Source organism: Pelobates fuscus, chromosome 5, assembly GCF_036172605.1.
Source record: "Pelobates fuscus isolate aPelFus1 chromosome 5, aPelFus1.pri, whole genome shotgun sequence".
NCBI classification, from domain to species: Eukaryota; Metazoa; Chordata; class Amphibia; order Anura; family Pelobatidae; genus Pelobates; species Pelobates fuscus.
The window spans coordinates 199,542,159-199,564,450 of NC_086321.1; positions in this window are offsets into that span (position 1 = coordinate 199,542,159).

Here is a 22,292-nt window from a genome sequence, read left to right on the forward strand (position 1 = left end):
ATAATGTATGTGATGAGGGATTGCAGTTACCCCATGAGATATGGCCAAATAAGTGTCTTAAGAATAGGTATGTTGTCAATAACAAGTTGTATGGCAGTTGTATAAGCATAGTGAGGTCCATGAGTAGGAAAAATGTGTATGAAAACTGGGAGGGAGCCCAGTTTGTATCCTGAGTTAGAGGATGACTGTGCGGGCTATGTTGGTATTACTGTGGGTGAAGGTAGGATGCGAATCAAAGAATGGTTGTAGAGTTGTTGAGAAGTTGTATGTGACCAAGAAATGTTTGTGATGAGATTGCAGAGAACCCAATTATTAGTAATAATCATCTAGTTTTTTAAATGGTGAACAGTATAGAGACCATAAACATTTGCAAGGCATCATATAATACATACCCACTGATCCTAATAAAAACAAGGTGGCAAAAGACAGAATCAAAATGAGAACAGAGGTCCATACCTCTAGAATGCCACAGTAGCTGAACATGATAGCAGCTGTGTTTGCTGTACACAATACATACGAAAAGACAGAAGATATAAGACAAACATTAAAAAAGACCTACATGTGGAATACTTAGGAGGATGAAAAACATTTATGTATACACAATGTATGTATGGCATGGAAGATTAAGGTTGAACGCAATGGAAAATACTAGAATAATGGTAGAATATCTCAGTCATATTAACATCAGATATAACTTCATTGTTTAAACTGAACATGACTGAATGAGGTTTTCCTAATGCATGTAGACCGTATACATTTGATTCCAATAATGTTGAATGGGTTAGGCAGTGACTGAATGATAGGCAACAGAGGGTTGTAGTCAATGGAGTATATTCAAAGCAAAGTCTTGTTACTAGAGGGGTACCTCTTTAATATTTTTATTAGTGATATTGCACAAGGTCTTGATGGTTTTGCTGATGATACAAAGATATGTAACAGGGTTGATGTTCCAGGAGGGATAAGCCAAATGGCAAATGATTTAGTTAAACTAGAAAAATGGTCAACTGACATTTAATGTGGATAAGTGAAAGATATTGCATCTTGGACATATACACCCAAGGGCCGAGTATAGAATATTTGATACAGTCCAAACATCAATATCTGAGAAAAGGTTTTAGTGGTAATTATTTTAGTTGACTTAAAGGTAGGCAGACAATGAAATAGAGCAGCAGGAAATGCTAGCAGAATGCTTGACTGCATAGGAAGAGGAATTAGCAGTAGAAAGAAGGAAGTATCCAAGCTATCATTTGGGGCATATCTACTAAACAGTAATTTATTAATATATATATATATATATTTAACCACATAAATTTAGACAGTCAGTTGCAACACTCAGCCACATAAATACTAAACAATGTAGGCATTAAGAGTGCATGAATACCCAGAGGACAGACAAATAAAACATTAAAATGTAGGGTGACTAACTAAATGGATATGATAAAAGTCATTATGGCCCAGTGAAGGCCAAATACAGTGAGTAATATTACCAAATGCTGTAGATTCCATCCTAAAAACATAGCCCGCATCCGCCCCTTTCTCACGCAAGATGCTACTAAAGAGCTTGTCCATGCTCTAGTAATTTCCCGCATGGATTACTGTAACCATCTCCTGATTGGTGTCCCCAAAAGCCGTATTGCCCTGCTACAGTCTGTAGTGAATAGTGCCGCCAGACTGAGTCGGACCTCTCACACCTCACCTCTCTGTCAGCCCTTACATTGGCTTACTGTATCCTATAGGAATCAATTCAAAGTGTTAACCCATACCTATAAAGCATTGACCAATTCTAACCCCTCTTATATCTCTTCACAGATCCATAGGTATGCTCCTTATTGGTCTCTCCACTCTGCTCGTGACCTTCTCCTATCCGCTGCTCACACCCGCACAGCCAACTCATGCTTGCAAGACTGCTGGCGGGTGGCTCCTTTCCTATGGAATAGTCTACCTACTGCCATCAGACGCTCCCCTAGACTTCAATCATTTAAGAAGTGCCTTAAAACCCATCTCTTTAGGAAAACTTATGGTCTCCCAGAGTAACCTCTACCTCGCATACCTGTCTCTTGCTCTCTCCTAAAGAGCAGCACTCTACTCCCTCCTCCAGCTCTGCTTTACTCCAACCTGTTTTGATGTCTTTTTTTCCTGCCCTATTGTGTTTTACACCCCACCTCCTATAGACTCTAAACTCATTTTAGCAGGGTCCTCTTCAACCTATCGTTCCTGTAAATTTTCTTGTAATTGGCTTATTTATAGCTAAATTCCCCCTCTTATAATATTGTAAAGCTCTACGGAATCTGTTGGCCCTATATAAATGGCAATAAAAATAAGAATAATAAGAATAGGCAGAACGAGGCATCGCTGTGATGCTATGTACGATTAAAATAGGCTGAATTTGCCTTAGTAGTGAAATTTGCCATAACCGAATGGCTGAACAAACTAACTTGTGTTTTTTTTTAAGAAAACAACAGTTAAAGAAGCTGCAGCCGGGCCAGACGAGACAGTACCCCATGAGCTTCTAGGGAAGCAGCTGTTGTTTACAAGAGTAAGGTAAAATTAATACTTGCTTAGGTCACACTAGGCCAAGACCAGCTTGTCTGGTGTTTAGGCAGTTTGTGCTGATAGTCCTTTGTACCAGAAATAGATGGTTCCGTACTGAACCAGACAGTCTCAGCCCAGAGGAAGAGGCAGCCGATGTGACTCAAGTCACTCACAAGTCGACATCTTGCTGTCTCTTACCTGTGACCTCGTGGTCCTGGTTCCTGGCTCCTCTTCCATCTGATTGTAATTACCTGACCGCTCACCAAACACTTCCAGCCCACTGCCTCCTCCAGCTCCTCCAGCTCCTCCAGCTCCTCCAGCTCCTCCTAACCCAGAACTGCTCGTTCAACCGTAAGTTAGACCCAAACCGTCGTGCCTTGGTCGCATTCGTTCAGCGTCATCACGGTTTGGGTCTATTTCATGTGGTAATTCTATTTAAAATAAGGGGTTGTTATATTTAGAATTTATACTAAACCTGCTATTTGGTTAACATCTTATGTCCTGTTGATATTCTACCTGCAGGTACGTTTCAGAACTGTTAGTCAGGGGAATTGTTCCTGCTTAGCAACTCATCAGGTTTTCATTTCTAGGTTGGTAAAATTGGTTTTAGATAATGGCCTATTTAGATCATCCCTCCTGTTTTTTCCGATAATATCTCAAACTTCTTTAGGTGACAATATCAAACCAGACTGTTTTCAATCAAAAGGTGTTCTTCATTCATGGCAGCATTTGCCAAATTCCAAATTTGGGTAGGTTACTCTATATTACTCGTGTCCATGTTATGGCCCACATGTATTACTATATCCTCAGATACTTTCTTATGTTTTCATCTTTAGGTTGACATATGTAACTACTCCCACCCTCCTCACTCTATTTCTACTGAGAATCAACATTTATGATTCTCACTATCTCAGGTACGACAAATTACAATTACCTATATCATAGTCATTATTAGCAGAGAGTACTAGCTGTCAGGGATCCAGGTTGTCCAAACAGTTTATGTTTCCGGCCTTTATGCCATAGGCTCGTGGTCCCGCGAGGCCACACCCATGCTCATACTTGGAGGTATACACCCATCAGTCCAACGCATAGATATTCGCCTCGCATGGTTGCATAGATAGGGGCTCACATGTCACTCCCATACAATCTTCTGGTTTAAATTGTCACAGAGAGGCCAACACCCCACCACACTGTTTGGTGGACTTAAATCCCCTCGGGCCATCGCATACTTAGAACCTCTCAAGCCTCTTGGCAACTAGCAGGGCCTCACTTGTCACTCTGTTGTAGTGTAATGTTTCCCCACTTGGCATTTGCAAGCCAGCCAATACCTAGTTGCGTTGTCACACTTATGGTAAATCATAAATCAAATATATATATTTCAGTATGTCTCAAGTTCCCAAAGTAGCGGAAGAACTGTCCCTTCCTAGAACCCCAGCTAGGTCCTGTATCCCTGCCCATGTAGTAGATGTAACTAGTCCATCTCCTCACAGATTGTGGACTATTCCGCGCCTCACAGCAGAGCTCCATAGAAGATGTATCCTATTTACGGCTACTGCCAGAAAAGCTGAATTATTCAGACTGCTCAATACCACCACTGACAACTCGGATGTAGGGAAAGGGTCTAGTGGGCCCCAGTAGCTGAATGTCCATGCAATGATGACCTCATTAATGTCTTCTATTGGACTAATAAGTGATAGACTGGATAAATTAGAAACAGTCTGCTCCTCTAATGTGCCTGCTGGGTCCACCAATCCTGATTCAGCTGGTTCATCTGCCATACCTGGTAGCTCTCTTGTCCCACTTAAGGTCCCTGAGGTTATCAACCCATTGCATATGGTCCCGGCTAATCTCAAGGACGACATCCTGGAGGGCAAGGATTTTAACCTGTAATGAAAAAAAGGATAGGGTCGCACTCAGCCACAATAATCAATCCAAGGTGCTACTGAGCATGGGTCAGCAAAAAACCACATGAAATATACATGAAAAGAAAAAATCTCAGGCACTCACTGTGATTGTATCCAGGCAGATTTATTAGCAACATTTCGACCTGTGAAGGTCTTTATCAAGCATGCACGACTGTGAAAAATGTATTGCATTTATATACACACAAATTACAAACCATCAAATCAGATCAATGTAACAATTAAACAATTCATCAAAACATATGTTAAAAATCATGTAATCAATATAGTAAATTGTTATACCAAACCCTTATTAAAAACATGATAGGGAATGAATAAGTAGATGGCTAAAGAACATAGTCAAAAGAAATATAAGAAGTCCAGGTTTTGTAAAGAACCACAATAACCATTATACATACACAGGTCTTTTTCTTTTCAAGGATGTTAACCTGGTCTCACTCATAACTGACTCCCAGGATGTCAGTGAGAACAGGGCATATGGGCAAGGGATCCTAGGCTGAATAAAAAACTGTCAATACCTGAATTTGTGTTAAGTTCTGGGATTTATAGGGATGTATGTTGCTCGGTTTATCCTGAGAAAAGGGAAGAGTTGGATGTATATATGCACAAGCTGGTGGATATGGGGGCACACATATGGTGGTACAGCTTTCTATGACTACCACCGTTCTTTTGCTGCAAAAGTGGCTGCAGCTCTGACTCAGTTTAACTACAATATGGATTGGAGTAGATTGGATACTGAGTTATTCTGCAGGCATTTTGCAGGCCTCAGGACTCTGGCTTGTGCAGTTTGTGCATCCACAGCACACTCCACCAACCTATGCCCTAATACAGCAGAAGTTCACCAGGGCCACTTGGTCCCTTACACTGCAACAAGACCAACCAAAGGTATGAAGGATCCTTGAGGTTTTAGTTCATGCAGATTGTTACACGTGTGTTCTTACTGTTTCCTGGCTCACTCCAAAACCATGTGTCCTAATTAAATGTTCCCTAAACCGTACCTAACTTGCATCAATGTTACGTTTTTTTCTAACTTATTATGATACCACCCTTCACAACATTTGGTTACATTTCTCACCAAGGGGTTGTCAAAAGGAAATAAAACATAAAGGAAAAAACTTACAGTGTAGTATTTAATACAAAAATACAAAAATATATGGTAAAACTGAAAAATGAATATAACACAACGCATTTTGGCTATTCAGCCTTTCTCAGGTGGTATAGATGGTATAAATCTGAATAGAAAGACTCTGAAATATGGTAACAGTATGGGAGGAAATTAAACAAAAAGGAAAAAAATTCTAGTGTTATATTTAGTACAAAAATACAAAAACATATGGTAAAGCTGACAATATATAATGGCACAAAAAAAGTTTTTTGTGCAATAAGAGCCTTGCCCCTAGTGGAACCACTTATCTCCAGGAAGATGCACTCTTGAAGTCTCTATAGGTCTTGTGATAGCAAGTTCCCCCTCCCTTTGGTTTCAAAATAGAAACTGCTTGTAATGTTCCTTGAGGGGAAGAACTCCTTCACTTGAGGCTTCTCCAAGAGTCTATGTGTGCAAATTCGTTCGGAGTATTAACATCTACTCTGGAAATCTCATACTCTGGAGGAGGTACATAGATGATGTCGTCATGATATATAAGTAGGCAAGATGCTGTGTAGATAAAATCCTTTGGAATGAAATAAAACAACGTGTGTACCTGAGGAAGGCTGAATAGCCGAAATGCGTTTTACTTCATTCCAGCTGATGTGTTGCATTAACAACAAAACAGCTGCCCATGAGTGGTTCACTGGCTTTGCTCCTCTTCCTGAGTTGTGTGTCAAAGCTGTTGAAGGAATCCATGTATAAAGTGAAATTATGAGGCAAAAATGTGGTTCTTTGTTGAGCTCATTTGCATATGCCGACCCAGAATCCCTTGCAGTAGTGAGAGCACTGTTAAAGTGAATTTCAGTGGGAAAATCATGTCTTATGGCTTAACTGGTGTGTGTATTTGTGTTTAGCAATGTATTAACTATATATATATATATATATATATATATATATATATATATATATATATATATATATATATATATATATATATATATATATATATATATATCTTGAAGAGGCAAAGAGGAGAACAACATCCAAGTATCTCCAAAGAGTCAGACACGTGCTGATGAAGTCCCCGTTCAAGGGCAAGATCCTGTCACGTCTAAACATTTGTTATGAAGGAACACAACTGCAGATTTCTTATAGTTTGAATATTTATTATAAAAAGTAAAAGGTATTGACTTTAAGTCCAATTTACAGGTACTGTAGCTTTAATTAGTAAACGATAACTGAAGTCCACAATTACAGGCACTGTAGCTTTAAGTAGTAAATGATAACTGAAGTCCACAATTACAGGCACTGTAGCTTTAAGTAGTAAACGATAACTGAAGTCCACAATTACAGGCACTGTAGCTTTAAGTAGTAAACGATAACTGAAGTCCACAATTACAGGCACTGTAGCTTTAAGTAGTAAACGATAACTGAAGTCCACAATTACAGGCACTGTAGCTTTAAGTAGTAAACGATAACTGAAGTCCACAATTACAGGCACTGTAGCTTTAAGTAGTAAACGATAACTGAAGTCCACAATTACAGGCACTGTAGCTTTAAGTAGTAAACGATAACTGAAGTCCACAATTACAGGCACTGTAGCTTTAAGTAGTAAACGATAACTGAAGTCCACAATTACAGGCACTGTAGCTTTAAGTAGTAAACGGTAGTAATTAGCAGACACTGAATCAGAAAGAGTCTCTTAGTAGTATTAGGTGATAAGAAGTTACAATAGCTGTTCCATAGGATTTAACTGAAGCAAGACAGATGCAGCTAACTGATATAGAGTATGAGTTGAAGTTAGCTGTAACTGGTTTGTTTTATCGAAGGACTTTGGAGACAGGAAATAACAGCTTTGAGATGCAACGCTTATCACAGAGTTTTTACTTAGCTTCCGGCACATAGAACACTGGTTCCCGAGATCTCCTCAGAGGCGGTTATCAGGAGTGAAGAGAGTTCAGCTTTAGTCGTGGATGAGGAGAGGTGAAGGGAACTTGAAGTCTTCCAGTCCGGTCCGGTAACAGAGGGCTTTCACAACGATGTTGTAGCCGGTTCGTGAGTACGGAACGTAGTTCAATAATCCAGCGTCGATCAGCTGGTGCGGTTGGATTAAATAAGGAGACCGTGTCATAAAGGGGTGTGGCTAGGCTCTGTGGAACCAGGAAGTAAGAGGATACCATAGTTAAGGCATGACAGTACCCTCTCCTTAATGAGCAACCTCTGGGTGCTATTGACTTGGATTAGAAGGGTAACGCTTGTGAAATTTGGAAATCAATTTGTCAGCATGAACGACAGAGGAGTTTTCCCATGTATCTTCATCAATTCCATATCCTTTCCATCTGATGAGGTATTGTAAAGAGCTACGATGGATCCTTGAATCCAGTATACTTTGAATTTCGTATTCTTCTTCATCCTGGACCAATATGGGATCAGGAGAAGTAGTGACATTTCTTTGGAAAGGGTCAGGATGATGAGGCTTTAGCAAGGACACATGAAAAACAGGATGTAGTTTCAAAGTAGGTGGAAGTTTCAATTTAACAACATTACGGTTGATAACCGATATTATTGGAAAAGGACCAAAAAAAAGGGAACTTAACTTCTTTGATGGACGGTTTGTAGAGATGTTCTTTGAGGAAAGCCAGACAAGATCACCAATTTCATAAGAGGGTGAAGGTTGTCTTTTTGTATCAAAAAACTTCTTTTGATTGGAGGAGGCCAATTCTAGATTTTCATGCAATTTCTTGAATAAAGAGGACATATGAGAGATTTGATTCGAATCGGAGAGGTTAGATGAAGAAACTGTCTGAGCAGGAAATGAGGAGGGATGAATTCCATAATTGGATAAAAATGGAGTCATTTTGCTGCTGGTATGAAAAGAGTTATTGTATGCGAATTCTGCCATGGGTAACCATGTTATCCAATCGTCTTGTAAGTAAGAACAATAACATCGTACATATTGCTCTAAGCATTGGTTGACTCTTTCAGTTTGTCCATCTGTTTGAGGATGATATGCAGATGATAGTTTACGTTGGATATGAAGAGTAGCACATAATGCATTCCAGAATTTGGAGGTAAATTGAGTTCCTCGGTCTGAAATGATTTCGTCTGGCAGTCCATGAAGTTTAACTATGTTGTCAAGGAATATTTTTGAAAGTTCAGAGGATGAGGGTAACTTCTTTAAAGGAATAAAATGAGACATTTTCGTGAAGCGGTCTACTACCACTAAAATGGTGGTATGATGATGAGAAGGAGGTAGTTCCACCAAGAAGTCCATAGAAATGGATTGCCAAGGTCGTTCAGGAATCGGTAAATTCAATAATTGACCGAATGGTTGATGATGGACATGTTTGGATCTTTGGCATATAGAACAAGATTTGACATAAGATTCAATAGTTTGGTCTTGACGAGGCCACCAATAGTATCTTTTAGACAATTCAAGGGTCTTTTTCATACCTGGATGACCTGCCAGAGGAGAATCATGAATAAATTCGAGTACTTTAATTCTGAAAGAGGGAGGTACGTAAATCCGGTCTTTGAAATAGTAGAGACCGTTTTTCTTGGATAATTTAATTGATTTAGGAAGTTCAAGAGCATCTTCACTGAGATCTTTAATGTCGTCAATAAGAGAAGATAAAATTCCAATGACTGTAGGCGGAGGAGGTTCAAATATAGTGTCTTTGTGGATCCTGGAAAGGGCATATGCCTTTTTGTTTCTAGACCCAGGTCTAAAGACGATTTGGAAGTTGAACCGGGAAAAAAAGAGATTCCATCTTACTTGTCGAGCAGACAGTGTTTTATTGGAGTGAAGATATTCGAGATTTTTATGGTCAGTATATACGATTAAAGGGTTCTGAGCACCTTCAAGAAGGTGTCTCCAGGTTTCTAAAGCCACTTTGATACTTAATAATTCTTTTTCCCCTATAGGATAATTCTTTTCGGCAGGAGATAATGATCGTGAGAAGAAGGCGACAGGATGAAGAGGTTCCTGAGGAGTTTTATGTTGAGAAAGGACAGCTCCAATTGCAATTTTCGAAGCATCCGTTTCAAGGACATAAAGATATGAAGGATTTGGAAGTTGAAGAACAGGAGCTGTTGTAAACTTTCTCTTTAATTCATTGAAGGCAGTTTGAGCCTTCTCGTTCCAATTGAAGGGATGTTTTTTACTGTTAAGTTGATTGAGTGGGTGAGCTATCTCAGAGTAGTTTTTAATAAATTTTCTGTAGAAGTTGGCGAACCCTAGAAATCGCTGTAATTCTTTTACTGTAGAGGGAACAGGCCAGTTGATGATACAATCGACTTTTGAATTATCCATACTTATTGAATGAGGGGAAATAACATAACCTAAGAAGGTTATTTCTTTGACGTGAAAGATACATTTTTTGGGTTTAGCGAATAGTTTGTGAGTTCTGAGTCTGGATAACACCCATCTGACATGTTTTCTATGTTCATCAGGAGTGTTGGAGTATATGAGAATATCATCTAAATAAATGATAACACAGACGTCCAATAGGTCTCTAAAGATATCATTTATGAAATGTTGAAAAGTTGCAGGGGCGTTGCAGAGGCCAAAAGGCATCACCAGATATTCGAAGAGGCCATATCTTGTTCGGAAAGCAGTTTTCCATTCATCATTAGCCTTTAACCTGATGAGGTTATATGCCCCGCGAAGGTCAAGCTTAGTGTAGATGGTAGCAGTTTTTAATCGTTCAACCAGTTCATTGATGAGGGGAAGAGGATAACGATTTTTAACTGTTATTTTGTTTAAAGCTCTGTAATCAATGATAGGACGTATAGTCTGGTCTTTGTTTCTCACAAAAAACATACTTGAGGCAGCAGGTGAACTAGAGGGTCTAATGAACCCTTTTCGTAGGTTTTCATCCAGATATTCTTTGAGAATTTGCAATTCAGCCTCAGAGAGAGGGTAGATGTGCCCAAAAGGTACTGGGGCACCAGGTATGAGGTCTATAGAACAATCGTAGGAACGATGAGGTGGGAGCGTTTCAGCTTCTTTTTTACTGAATACGTCTAAAAAGTCTGAATAACAAGAAGGTATGGTTGATTCTTTGGAGATCTGAAGAATGGGAATTTGTTGTAAACATGTTTCTTTACAATAATGGGAGTTAAAGGTGAGAGAGAAAGGAGACCAAGAAATTTGAGGGTTGTGGTTCCTTAACCAGTTGATCCCTATTATAACGGGATAGAGAGGTGATGGAATAACATCAAATACTAGAAATTCAGTATGAATATGATTGGTGGTTACCTTTAGAGGGATGGTTTCATGAAGAATCGGTCCCGAGGAGATAAGGGAGCCGTCAATCACTCTAATAGGAACAGAAGTGTTTTTTCGAACACAAGGAATTTTATTCTTTGTTACAAAGGTTGAATCGATGAATACTCCATTTGCACCAGAATCGATGATAGCTTCAGTCATAATTCTCACCTTATCCCACTGTAGTATGAGAGATATAGGAGTGAACTGAGTGGTTGATGTAGAAGGGAGTGCACTGAAGATAGCAGAGGTATAGGCTTGCCTACCGGTCCTTGTCCGTTTCAATAAGGGACAATCAGGAACCAAATGATCTTGAGAAGCACAATACATGCATAGGTTTAATTGACGTCTTCGGTTCTTCTCTTCAGGAGTGAGAGGACTTCTTATTACCCCTATTTCCATAGGTTCGCTTGGTAAGGAAGTCTTTTCAGGAGCTTTTGAGGGAGTGAAAGGTTTGCGGTCTTTAGAATGTAAGAGGGCTTTTTCGGCCTTTCTTTCTCTTAATCTTCTGTCAATGCTGATTGATAGGTGAATTAGAGCGTTCAAAGTAGTAGGGAGTTCTGTTCTAGATAGTTCATCTTTTACAGCTTCAGATAAACCAATTCGAAATTGGTTGCGCAATGTGATGTCATTCCATTGCGTTTCTACTGCCCATCTTTTAAATTCAGCAATGTAATCTTCAACGGGTCTATGTCTTTGCTGTAGAGTTCTGATTGTTAAATCAGCTGTTGCTTGTTTGTTAGGATCTTCATAGAGAAGAGACATGGCTTCAAAAAATTCATCCAGTGAGTCTAAGATGGGGTCATCGTTTTCCAGAAAGGAATGGGCCCATGACATAGGTTCACCTCTTAGAAAGGAAATAACCGAACAAACCTTAGTTCTTTCTGTAGGATAAGATCTAGGTTTCAAAGCAATTAATAGTTTGCAAGAGTTGAGGAACTCCCTGTATTTAGAACGATCTCCAGAGAACTTTTCAGGGTTACATACAGCAGGATCACTAGCCGAGTGCAGAATAGTATGAGGAGTATGAGTTTGTAGATCTCTGACATAAGTGAGAATTCTTTCGTTAGTAACTTGCAGGTCTTGCACACCTTGGGCTAGTGTATCAACTCTTTGATTCAGCGTAGTTATCGTAGAATCGAAATCTGCTGGATCCATTACAAGGGCTGGATTATTCTGTCACGTCTAAACATTTGTTATGAAGGAACACAACTGCAGATTTCTTATAGTTTGAATATTTATTATAAAAAGTAAAAGGTATTGACTTTAAGTCCAATTTACAGGTACTGTAGCTTTAATTAGTAAACGATAACTGAAGTCCACAATTACAGGCACTGTAGCTTTAAGTAGTAAACGATAACTGAAGTCCACAATTACAGGCACTGTAGCTTTAAGTAGTAAACGATAACTGAAGTCCACAATTACAGGCACTGTAGCTTTAAGTAGTAAACGATAACTGAAGTCCACAATTACAGGCACTGTAGCTTTAAGTAGTAAACGATAACTGAAGTCCACAATTACAGGCACTGTAGCTTTAAGTAGTAAACGGTAGTAATTAGCAGACACTGAATCAGAAAGAGTCTCTTAGTAGTATTAGGTGATAAGAAGTTACAATAGCTGTTCCATAGGATTTAACTGAAGCAAGACAGATGCAGCTAACTGATATAGAGTATGAGTTGAAGTTAGCTGTAACTGGTTTGTTTTATCGAAGGACTTTGGAGACAGGAAATAACAGCTTTGAGATGCAATGCTTATCACAGAGTTTTTACTTAGCTTCCGGCACATAGAACACTGGTTCCCGAGATCTCCTCAGAGGCGGTTATCAGGAGTGAAGAGAGTTCAGCTTTAGTCGTGGATGAGGAGAGGTGAAGGGAACTTGAAGTCTTCCAGTCCGGTCCGGTAACAGAGGGCTTTCACAACGATGTTGTAGCCGGTTCGTGAGTACGGAACGTAGTTCAATAATCCAGCGTCGATCAGCTGGTGCGGTCGGATTAAATAAGGAGACTGTGTCATAAAGGGGTGTGGCTAGGCTCCGTGGAACCAGGAAGTAAGAGGATACCATAGTTAAGGCATGACAGATCCAAGCCATCAACACATATGCCCTACCAGTCACCAGGTATCCGCTGGAATAATAACCTGGCCAAGAGAAGAACTAGTCACCATGGGTGTCAAGACCAAGAAACTATTCACTATGAATGGAGGATTCCACCCGAAATCCAGCACCCGGAGACTGTACACCTGCCGGAAGGAAAGAGGACGGGGCATGATGTCAAGGTCCTGGATGAAACACAGAGCATCCACAAGTACATCACGAAGATGGCTCCCAAAGATGAACTGCTAAGGGAATGCCTGAGACTTCCAGATTGAGGATGCAGAAAAAGGATGCAGAAAAAGAGGAGGTTACTTGGCAAGACAAACCTCCCCATGGGGTGTACCACCGGCAGATAGTGGATGTACCTCACATGACAAAATCCTACCAGTGGTTGGAAAAGGCAGGACTGAAAGACAGCACTGAGGCACTAATCCTAGCAGCACAGGAGCAGGCACTCAGCACCAAATCAATAGAAGCTGGAGTCTACCACACCAGGCAAGATCCAAGGTGCAGACTGTGCAAAGAGGCTTCTTAGACAGTTCAGCATCTAGTAGCCGGATGCAAGATGTTAGCAGGAACAGCATACACGGAGAGACACAATTAAGTTGCTGGGATTGTATACCGAAACATCTGCACAGAAAATGGCTTGGACCTGCCTAAGTCCAGATGGGAGATACCACCAAGGTTAGTTGAGAATGACATGGCTAGGATCCTGTGGGACTTCAAGATACAGACAGACAAGCAAGTCCTGGCCAACCAACCAGACATCATTGTGGTAGACAAGAAATTAATATCTGCAGTCATGGTATATGTGGCAATACCCAGTGACTATAACATTAGGAAGAAGGAACATGAGAAGATGGACAAATACCAAGGACTGAAAGAAGAACTAGAAAGGATGTGGAAAGTGAAGGCAGAGGTAGTCCCAGTTGTGATAGGAGCACTCAGGGCTGTGACTCCCAAGTTGGGGGAGTGGCTTCAATAGATTCCAGTTGGGATATCTGAGATCACTGTCCAGAAGAGTGCAGTTCTAGGAAAAGGTAAGATACTGTGCAGAAGCCTCAAACTCCCAGGCCTCTGGTAGAGGACCCGAGAATGAGGAATAAACATACCACCCAGGAGGGGTGAGAAAATCAATTTATTATATATATATATAGTGTTTTTTTGCAGCTTATTTCTCAAATGTTTATTGGATAACTGCGTGTGATCCTGGAGATGTTGCTTTAAGCATACGGATTCACCTTGAATACATATATATGAATATACTTTGATCCTGATGAAAGTCCCAAACGGTGGACTGAAACGTTAATCTTGGATTTTAAAACTTCATAATAAAGATTGGACTTCAAAAGACCCATGAGTGCAGCTACCTCTATGGATACACTGATAAATGAAGCCCTGACTTTTTAGCACCTGGCAATTGTATGGAGTGCAAGAAATTTACTATTTTATATATATGAATATATATTATATATATTGATATGTATTAAGGCCGGTTGGCCTGTAATTGTGGGAGGGGCTATGTGTGCTTCCCTACTTAAGGGTACCCCTTACCTTACTCCATACCGTCCGAGGTCTAGCAATTTACATGAGACTACTTCAGGGTCGTGCAGGTCGCCATCTTGAAAAAAACGTACCTGTTTCTACGTGGTTCATTTGTTCCTGCTGTTACTGTCAAGGGCCGCGGATTTCAGCATCCAAACAGCTCCCTCCAAGTAGACATCTCCAAGGACAGAGCCAGGAACTCACCAAAACCCTGAGGTACGGACCTGCCCGTTGTGCCAGTTGCGGTCCCACAGCGTCATCACGGGTCAGGTCTATCTTCATGCTTTCAGTTCGCATAACTCTTACGAAACACTGGCTTGTTTTCATTCGTTTACAATTTTCAATTATTTACAATCTGCCGAATGAGGTTCATGTTAAAGTCCATGTCATTTTTCATATTATGGTACAGTTTTTCGTATAAATCTCCCGAACGGGGGCCTACCGGTTGTTCGTTAGTTTTCTCCTCGGCAAGACTACACGAAACCTTACTGCTGATAACTTTGCATGTTACTTCACTGACAAGATTGAACAGCTAAGGAAAGAATTCTCCCCTCCTTGCCTTTCTGTTTCTCAATCACACATAGATCATGCCTTTCCTACCCTTCAGACATTCTCCCCAGCTACTGACCAAGAGGTGGCTGCTCTTCTTTGCTCCTCTCGCCCCACCACTTGCCCGCTTGATCCTGTCCCATCTCACCTTATTAGATCTCTCTCCACTTGTCTCGTGCCTTCTCTAACACACATCTTCAACTGCTCGCTCTCTTCTGGCATCGTCCCTGCTGACCTTAAACATGCCACTGTAGTACCTATACTAAAAAAAACATCCCTCGACCCATCCACCCCCTCTAACTACCGTCCCATATCCCTGCTCCCTTTTTCCTCAAAGCTTCTGGAAAGACTTGTCTTTACCCGTGTGTCTCATTTCCTCAATTCCAACTCTCTCCTTGACCCCCTTCAATCTGGCTTCCGCCCTCTCCACTCTACAGAGACTGCCCTTATCAAAGTTACTAACGACCTAATCACAGCTAAATCCAAAGGCCACTACTCCATACTAATTCTTCTTGACCTCTCAGCGGCCTTTGACACCGTTGATCATGCTCTCCTTCTTCAAACTCTTCAATCACTTGGTCTCTGTGACTCTGTCCTCTCATGGTTTTCCTCTTATCTCTCCCAACGCTCATTCAGTGTCTCCTTTTCTAATGATACCTCCTCCCCTTGCCCTGTCTCGGTTGGAGTTCCCCAAGGCTCTGTCCTTGGTCCCCTTCTATTTTCTCTTTATACTGCCTCTCTTGGCAAACTTATTACCTCTTTTGGATTTCACTACCACCTGTACGCTGATGATACCCAGCTATATCTCTCCTCCCCGGACCTCTCCCCTGCCGTCCTGCAACGTGTCACTGCTTGCCTTTCTTCCATCTCTGACTGGATGTCATCCCGCTTTCTGAAACTCAATCTCTCAAAAACTGAGCTCCTTGTCTTTTCTCCTCCTAATACTGATCCTCCTCTTTCGCTCTCCCTCCAAGTTTGTGGTACCAACATCAGTCCATCCTTGCAAGCGCGCTGTCTTGGCGTCATACTTGACTCTGGTTTCACCTTTGAGCCTCACATCCAGCATGTTGCCAAATCCTGTAGATTCCATCTTAAAAACATAGCCCGCATCCGCCCCTTTCTTGCACCAGATACTACCAAGGAGCTTGTCCATGCTCTAGTAATTTCCCGCATGGATTATTGTAACCCTCTCCTGATTGGTCTTCCCAAAAGCCGTACTGCACCCCTACAGTCCGTAATGAACGCTGCTGCTAGACTGATTTTCCTCTCTAGTCGTTTCTCTCACACCTCACCCCTCTGCCAGTCCTTACATTGGCTTCCTGTATGCTATAGGAGTCAATTCAAGGTACTAACTCACACCTATAAAGCACTGAACAACTCTAGCCCCTCTTATATCTCCTCACAGATCCATAGGTATGTCCCTTCTCGGTCTCTCCGTTCTGCCCATGACCACCTCCTGTCCGTTGTCCGCACTCGTACGGCCAACTCGCGCTTGCAGGACTTCTCACGGGTGGCTCCCTTCCTATGGAATAGCCTGCCTACCGCCATCAGACTCTCCCCTAGTCTTGCATCTTTTAAGAAGTGCCTTAAAACCCATCTCTTTAGGAAAGCTTATGGCCTCCAAGACTAACCCTTACCTCACATACCTGTCTCTTGCCCTCTCCTAAAGGGCAGCCCACATTATTTGATTGTAAATTCCTGTCCTAATGTGTTTTACACCCCACCTCCTATAGAATGTAAGCTCGTTTGAGCAGGGTCCTCTTCAACCTATTGTTCCTGTAAGTTTATTTGTAATTGTCCTATTTATAGTTAAATCCCCCTCTCATAATATTGTAAAGCGCTACGGAATCTGTTGGCGCTATATAAATGGCAATAATAAATAAATAAATAAATAATTGCAGTATAAGTCATGCTACAATACTGACCCCTAGCGGTCTCTCTCGGTATAAGCATTTTGTTAAAGCAACAGGATTTCTACATGTTTAATTGATTTAATCTTTCTTATATCGCATTTGGGAATTGTATTCACATAAACTGTCTTACAAGTTTAGATTCTGGTTCTGCATTTTAGGTCATAATACTTATCTGTTTGCATGTTGTTAGTTTAGCTATGTACATATATTCATAATTTCAGTTTGGTATTAGATTCACTTGGAAGAACTTATAATTTTCAGCTCTTTAGTTACTATCAAAGTAGATAATTAAGGACATAGGTTTTCTATACTTTCTTCCTGTGTTTTCTTCTGTGCAACCATGCACATAAATCTTAGTTTTCTAAGATCACCATAGCACGGTTACTAGCATAAGACTTCAGGTCACCAGCTATATATAAATAGGCAAGTTGGGTTTTAGTCACCACATTGTGGGAGTTAGTACGTTACAAGGAGCATGGTTTTGTGGGGCAATATTTTACTTGTACGTAAATATTAGGCATAAGGATCATTTAAATTTATGTTTTCATACTCCAACACTCTCTTTCTCAGAAGTGAGTATTATTCCCACCCACCCTACCCATGTTGGTGGTTAATTTACAGGTCATTCATTGGGCCTTTTGGATGACACGACATGGTAGATACAAATGTCATACACGGCACGCAGTTGAGTAAGGTATCAATGAATATAACTTATATGATACTTATATTGTTTGAATAACATGGTTCACGAGTTTGATGGTAGTGACCTAACAGTTGCAAGCTTTCAATATTACCATATATCTTCTTCTCTTTTAGCTTGAATACACCTTCGAGAGTTGGCGGTTGAAGTTGATCCTAGTTGAATTTCCGGATATATGTGTTTGTTTCGGGAGTTCATGTTTTTTGTTGGAATACTTTGGACCCTGCAATAATAGTCTTCGGGATCTACACAGAAAGAGGAGGAGTCAAGGAGCACCACACCCATATGGACAATATTGGATGCTGATTGGTGTGAGTGTTACCATGCTATTGTTATGTTTTTTGCTATGATTCTCTCATACTTCCTTTCTTGCTGCTGGGAGTAAAATAAAATAAAAAATTCCAGGCATTTTACCAAGCATTGCCAACAGCCGCTCAAGTAGCCACAGCCACCCCCTCGTTTTAGCACCTGATAATGGACTAGATATCCTTTTACAACACAGCTGGAAGTTATCTAAACTGGCTCTCTCGGCCAACACACGAAGAACATACAATAGAGATTTTGTGTTATTTAAAAGATTCATCTTGGAACATAACATTACTTATCCTTTCGTTATGACAACGTTACTAGGCTTTGCATCTTTTTGCCACCTCAAACGGAAATGATCTCATAACACCATCAAATTATATCTCACAGGCATACAACATCATATGCTAATCCTATAGCCAAACAATCATAGTTTCATGTCATCCTACCAGATTAAAACCATACTCAGTACTACCCATGTACTAAGGGAAGATTATCTATTGACAACCACCTTTTCCAATCCCTATCTGACCTTTTGGATTCAGGTCCTTTGGATCCCTGAGCCAATTAAGTCATTAAGACGGCCATGTACGTAGTTTTCTATGGCTTTCTTAGGCCCTGGGAATTAACCACTACCACCACAACTAACACACAGCATTGCCTTACACAATCTCACATACATAAACAAGCAGACCATTACATACTTGCCCTTCCCTGCACTAAAACAGGTCAACATAACCTACACGTAGAAATTACATACTACCCTACCCTCAACAAATGGTGCCCCGTTGCATTATTATTATTATTATTATTATTATTATTATTATTGCCATTTATATAGCGCCAACAGATTCCGTAGCGCTTTACAATATTTTGAGAGGGGGGGATGTAACAATAAATAAGACAATTACAAGAAAACTTACAGGAATAATAGGTTGAAGAGGACCCTGCTCAAATGAGCTTACAGTCTATAGGAGGTGGGGTATTAGAAACATTAGGATAGGAAATATCAAGTAGGAGTGAAGCAGAGCTGGAGGAGAGAGCAAAGCACTATCCCATAGGGACAGGTATGTACGGGAGAGATTACTCTGGGAGGCCATACGCTTTCCTGAAGAGATGGGATTTAAGGCCCTTCTTAAATGATTGAAGACTAGGGGAGAGTCTGATGGCAGTAGGCAAGTTATTCCATAGGAGAGGAGCCGCCCGTGAGAAGTCCTGCAAGCGTGAGTTGGCCGTACGGTTGCGAGCAGCGGTCAGGAGGTGGTCGCGGGCAGAGCGGAGGGTACGAGGAGGGGCATACCTCTGGATCAGTGAAGAGATATAAGAGGGGCTGGAATTGTTCAGTGCTTTAAATGTATGGGTTAGCACTTTGAATTGACTCCTATAGGATACAGGGAGCCAATGTAAGGACTGGCAGAGGGGCGAGGTGTGAGAGGACCGACTGGATAGGAAAATCAGTCTAGCTGCAGCATTCATTACAGACTGTAGCGGGGCAGTACGGCTTTTGGGGAGACCAATCAGGAGAGGGTTACAGTAATCCATGCGGGAAATTACTAGAGCATGGACAAGCTCCTTGGTAGCATCTTGCGTAAGAAAGGGGCGGATGCGGGCTATGTTTTTGAGTTGGAACCTACAGGACTTGGCAACAAACTGGATGTGAGACTCAAAGGTGAGACCAGAGTCAAGTATGACGCCAAGACAGCGTGCTTGTAGGGATGTGGATATCACTGACTTGAAGGGAGAGTGAGAGAGGAGGATCAGTATTAGGAGGAGGAAAGACAAGGAGTTCAGTTTTAGAGAGGTTAAGTTTGAGAAAGCGTGACGACATCCAGTCAGAGATGGAAGAGAGGCAAGCAGTGACACGTTGCAGGACGGCCGGGGAGAGGTCCGGTGAGGAGAGGTATATCTGAGTGTCATCAGCGTACAGGTGGTAGTTGAATCCAAAAGAGGCAATAAGTTTTCCAAGAGAGGCAGTATAAAGAGAAAATAGAAGGAGACCAAGGACAGAGCCTTGGGGAACTCCAACCGAGACAGGGCGAGGGGAGGAGGTATCCTTGGAAAAGGAGACACTAAATGAGCGTTGGGAGAGATAGGAGGAAAACCAAGAGAGGACAGAGTCACAGAGACCGAGTGATTGAAGAGTTTGAAGGAGGAGAGCATGATCAACTGTGTCAAAGGCAGCAGAGAGGTCAAGGAGAATTAATATGGAGTAGTGACCTTTGGATTTAGCGGAGATTAGGTCATTAGTCACTTTGATAGGAGCGGTCTCAGTAGAGTGGAGAGGGCGGAAGCCAGACTGAAGAGGGTCAAGGAGAGAGTTGGAATTAAGGAAGTGAGAAGTAAGTATTAGACTCCTAACTTCAAACCCCCAACAAACACCCCTCACAACCTCTGTTCTCACTACACAGCTCAGTCCTTACAACCCCAAAACTCATACTATGTGTCAGATCCTTGATAATACAGCTAGGGCTTATCCCCTCCAACTATTCAGGTCATTCCTTCAGGATAGGGGCAGCCTCCATGGCTTCAAGTGTCAACATACCAGTACACATTATTAACACACTAGGGCAGGGATAGGCAACCTTCGGCTCTCCAGATGTTTTAGACTACATCTCCCATAATGCTCTTACAGCCATAATGCTGGCAAAGCATCATGGGAGATGTAGTCTACAACATCTGGGGAGCCGAAGGTTGCATATCCCTGCACTAGGGCATTGGAAATCTTCGGCCTATACTCGGTACATACCGAAACCCGTTCAAGAGATACGCAATGCCTTTAAAGAAATGTCTGGATAAGATGTATGTATTGTTGACTGTATTAAATTTGGTTAAATCTATTTTTGCCCTCTTTTAATTACAGGCCTACCACATCGTCGGTTCCGGCACACCACAACCGACTTGCTCTCTTATTCTAAATTACTCTTATACTTGTCTCTTACTCTATATACGGCTTTTGTCTCTTACTCTATATACATTTTTCCCCTCTCTTCTCTTTTCTCCTTTCTTTACTCCTGGGTGGGCCCTCTTTTATTTACAGGCCTACTGCATCGGCAGTTCCGGCACACCACAACCGACTTGCTCTCTTATACTTATTTACTCCTATACTTGTCTCTTACTACATATATGGCTTTTTGCCCCTAACACAAATATATATTTATATATATATATTCAAGGGGAATCAATATGCACAAAGCAACACCCCCAGGATCACACACAGTAATCCAATAAACATATGAGAAATAAGCTGCAAAAAAAAAATCTAAATTGTTTATTGCAGCCTGCATCATTTATGATCAGGGCTAGAAATATAAAATGTCTGCCTGCTTGTCTTAATCTTATTTAACAATACAAAAAATATCATATATATGTATATACCTTACATATTGATATTCTTACATATGGAGCGTCTGAACCATACTCTCCGCTTGACCATGTGATGATGGATTGAACCTGTGGCATGGTGGATGGTGACATTTCTAATCAGATTACTCACCATAAATGTTTTAAATTCTGATGAGATAAATGATGTACCTTTTCTGATACAATTATAAAGGGGTTCAAATCACTGTCTACCTAGCAAACTGGTTCTTTTTTTGTCCTTTGGTATTTGGATTAAACATCATTTTAGAATGATACTAACAATTTTAGTAAGATAAAACAAGCATCATTGACTTAGACAACCAGTTTGCTTTAAGCTACCACTTGAACATCACAAAGTACTATTGAAGAACTTCTATTAGGCCATAATAAGTCAAAAGTCTATTTCAATATTAAAGTACACAGTTTGAATCAACTTCAATTAATTAATTGCATTACAACATCAGTGTATGTCTTCTGTCCTGAAAAGTTTTTTTTCCTGTTTATTGACATACCTATTTAAATAAACACTAGTAGACACTTGTAGACATTTCACCATCAGAACAGGCATGTACTCACATTCTACTGTTACTGTTTTGTGTTTCACTGTTTTTTCTGTAGCAAATATGTATATGACCTGTATGTATGCATTTTTGACTAACAGCATTTTGGAAATGGCATGTACTGCGCCTCTGGTTTCTACCACAAATGTAATGAGATCCTTGGAATGGAATCGTAAGATGTGTGTATGGTGAACGTTTCTTTAATTTTAAATCCATCTTCTGCACCAGATTTACTTCAAGTAAGGAGGATTTCATGTTTTTTGAATGCAAATATGCGGTCTCATAAGCAAGTGCTTCTTCTTGGGCAATAATAAAAGGTTCTGTTTTGCTATGAGTCTCCTTCGTCATGCACTCCACACATAAGTCTGCCTCTTGGCAAGGATTCTAAACTGGCACTACATTTGTCATACAGTCTGTGCAGTTCTGCAATGTATACTGCAATGATTTATCCTGGTTT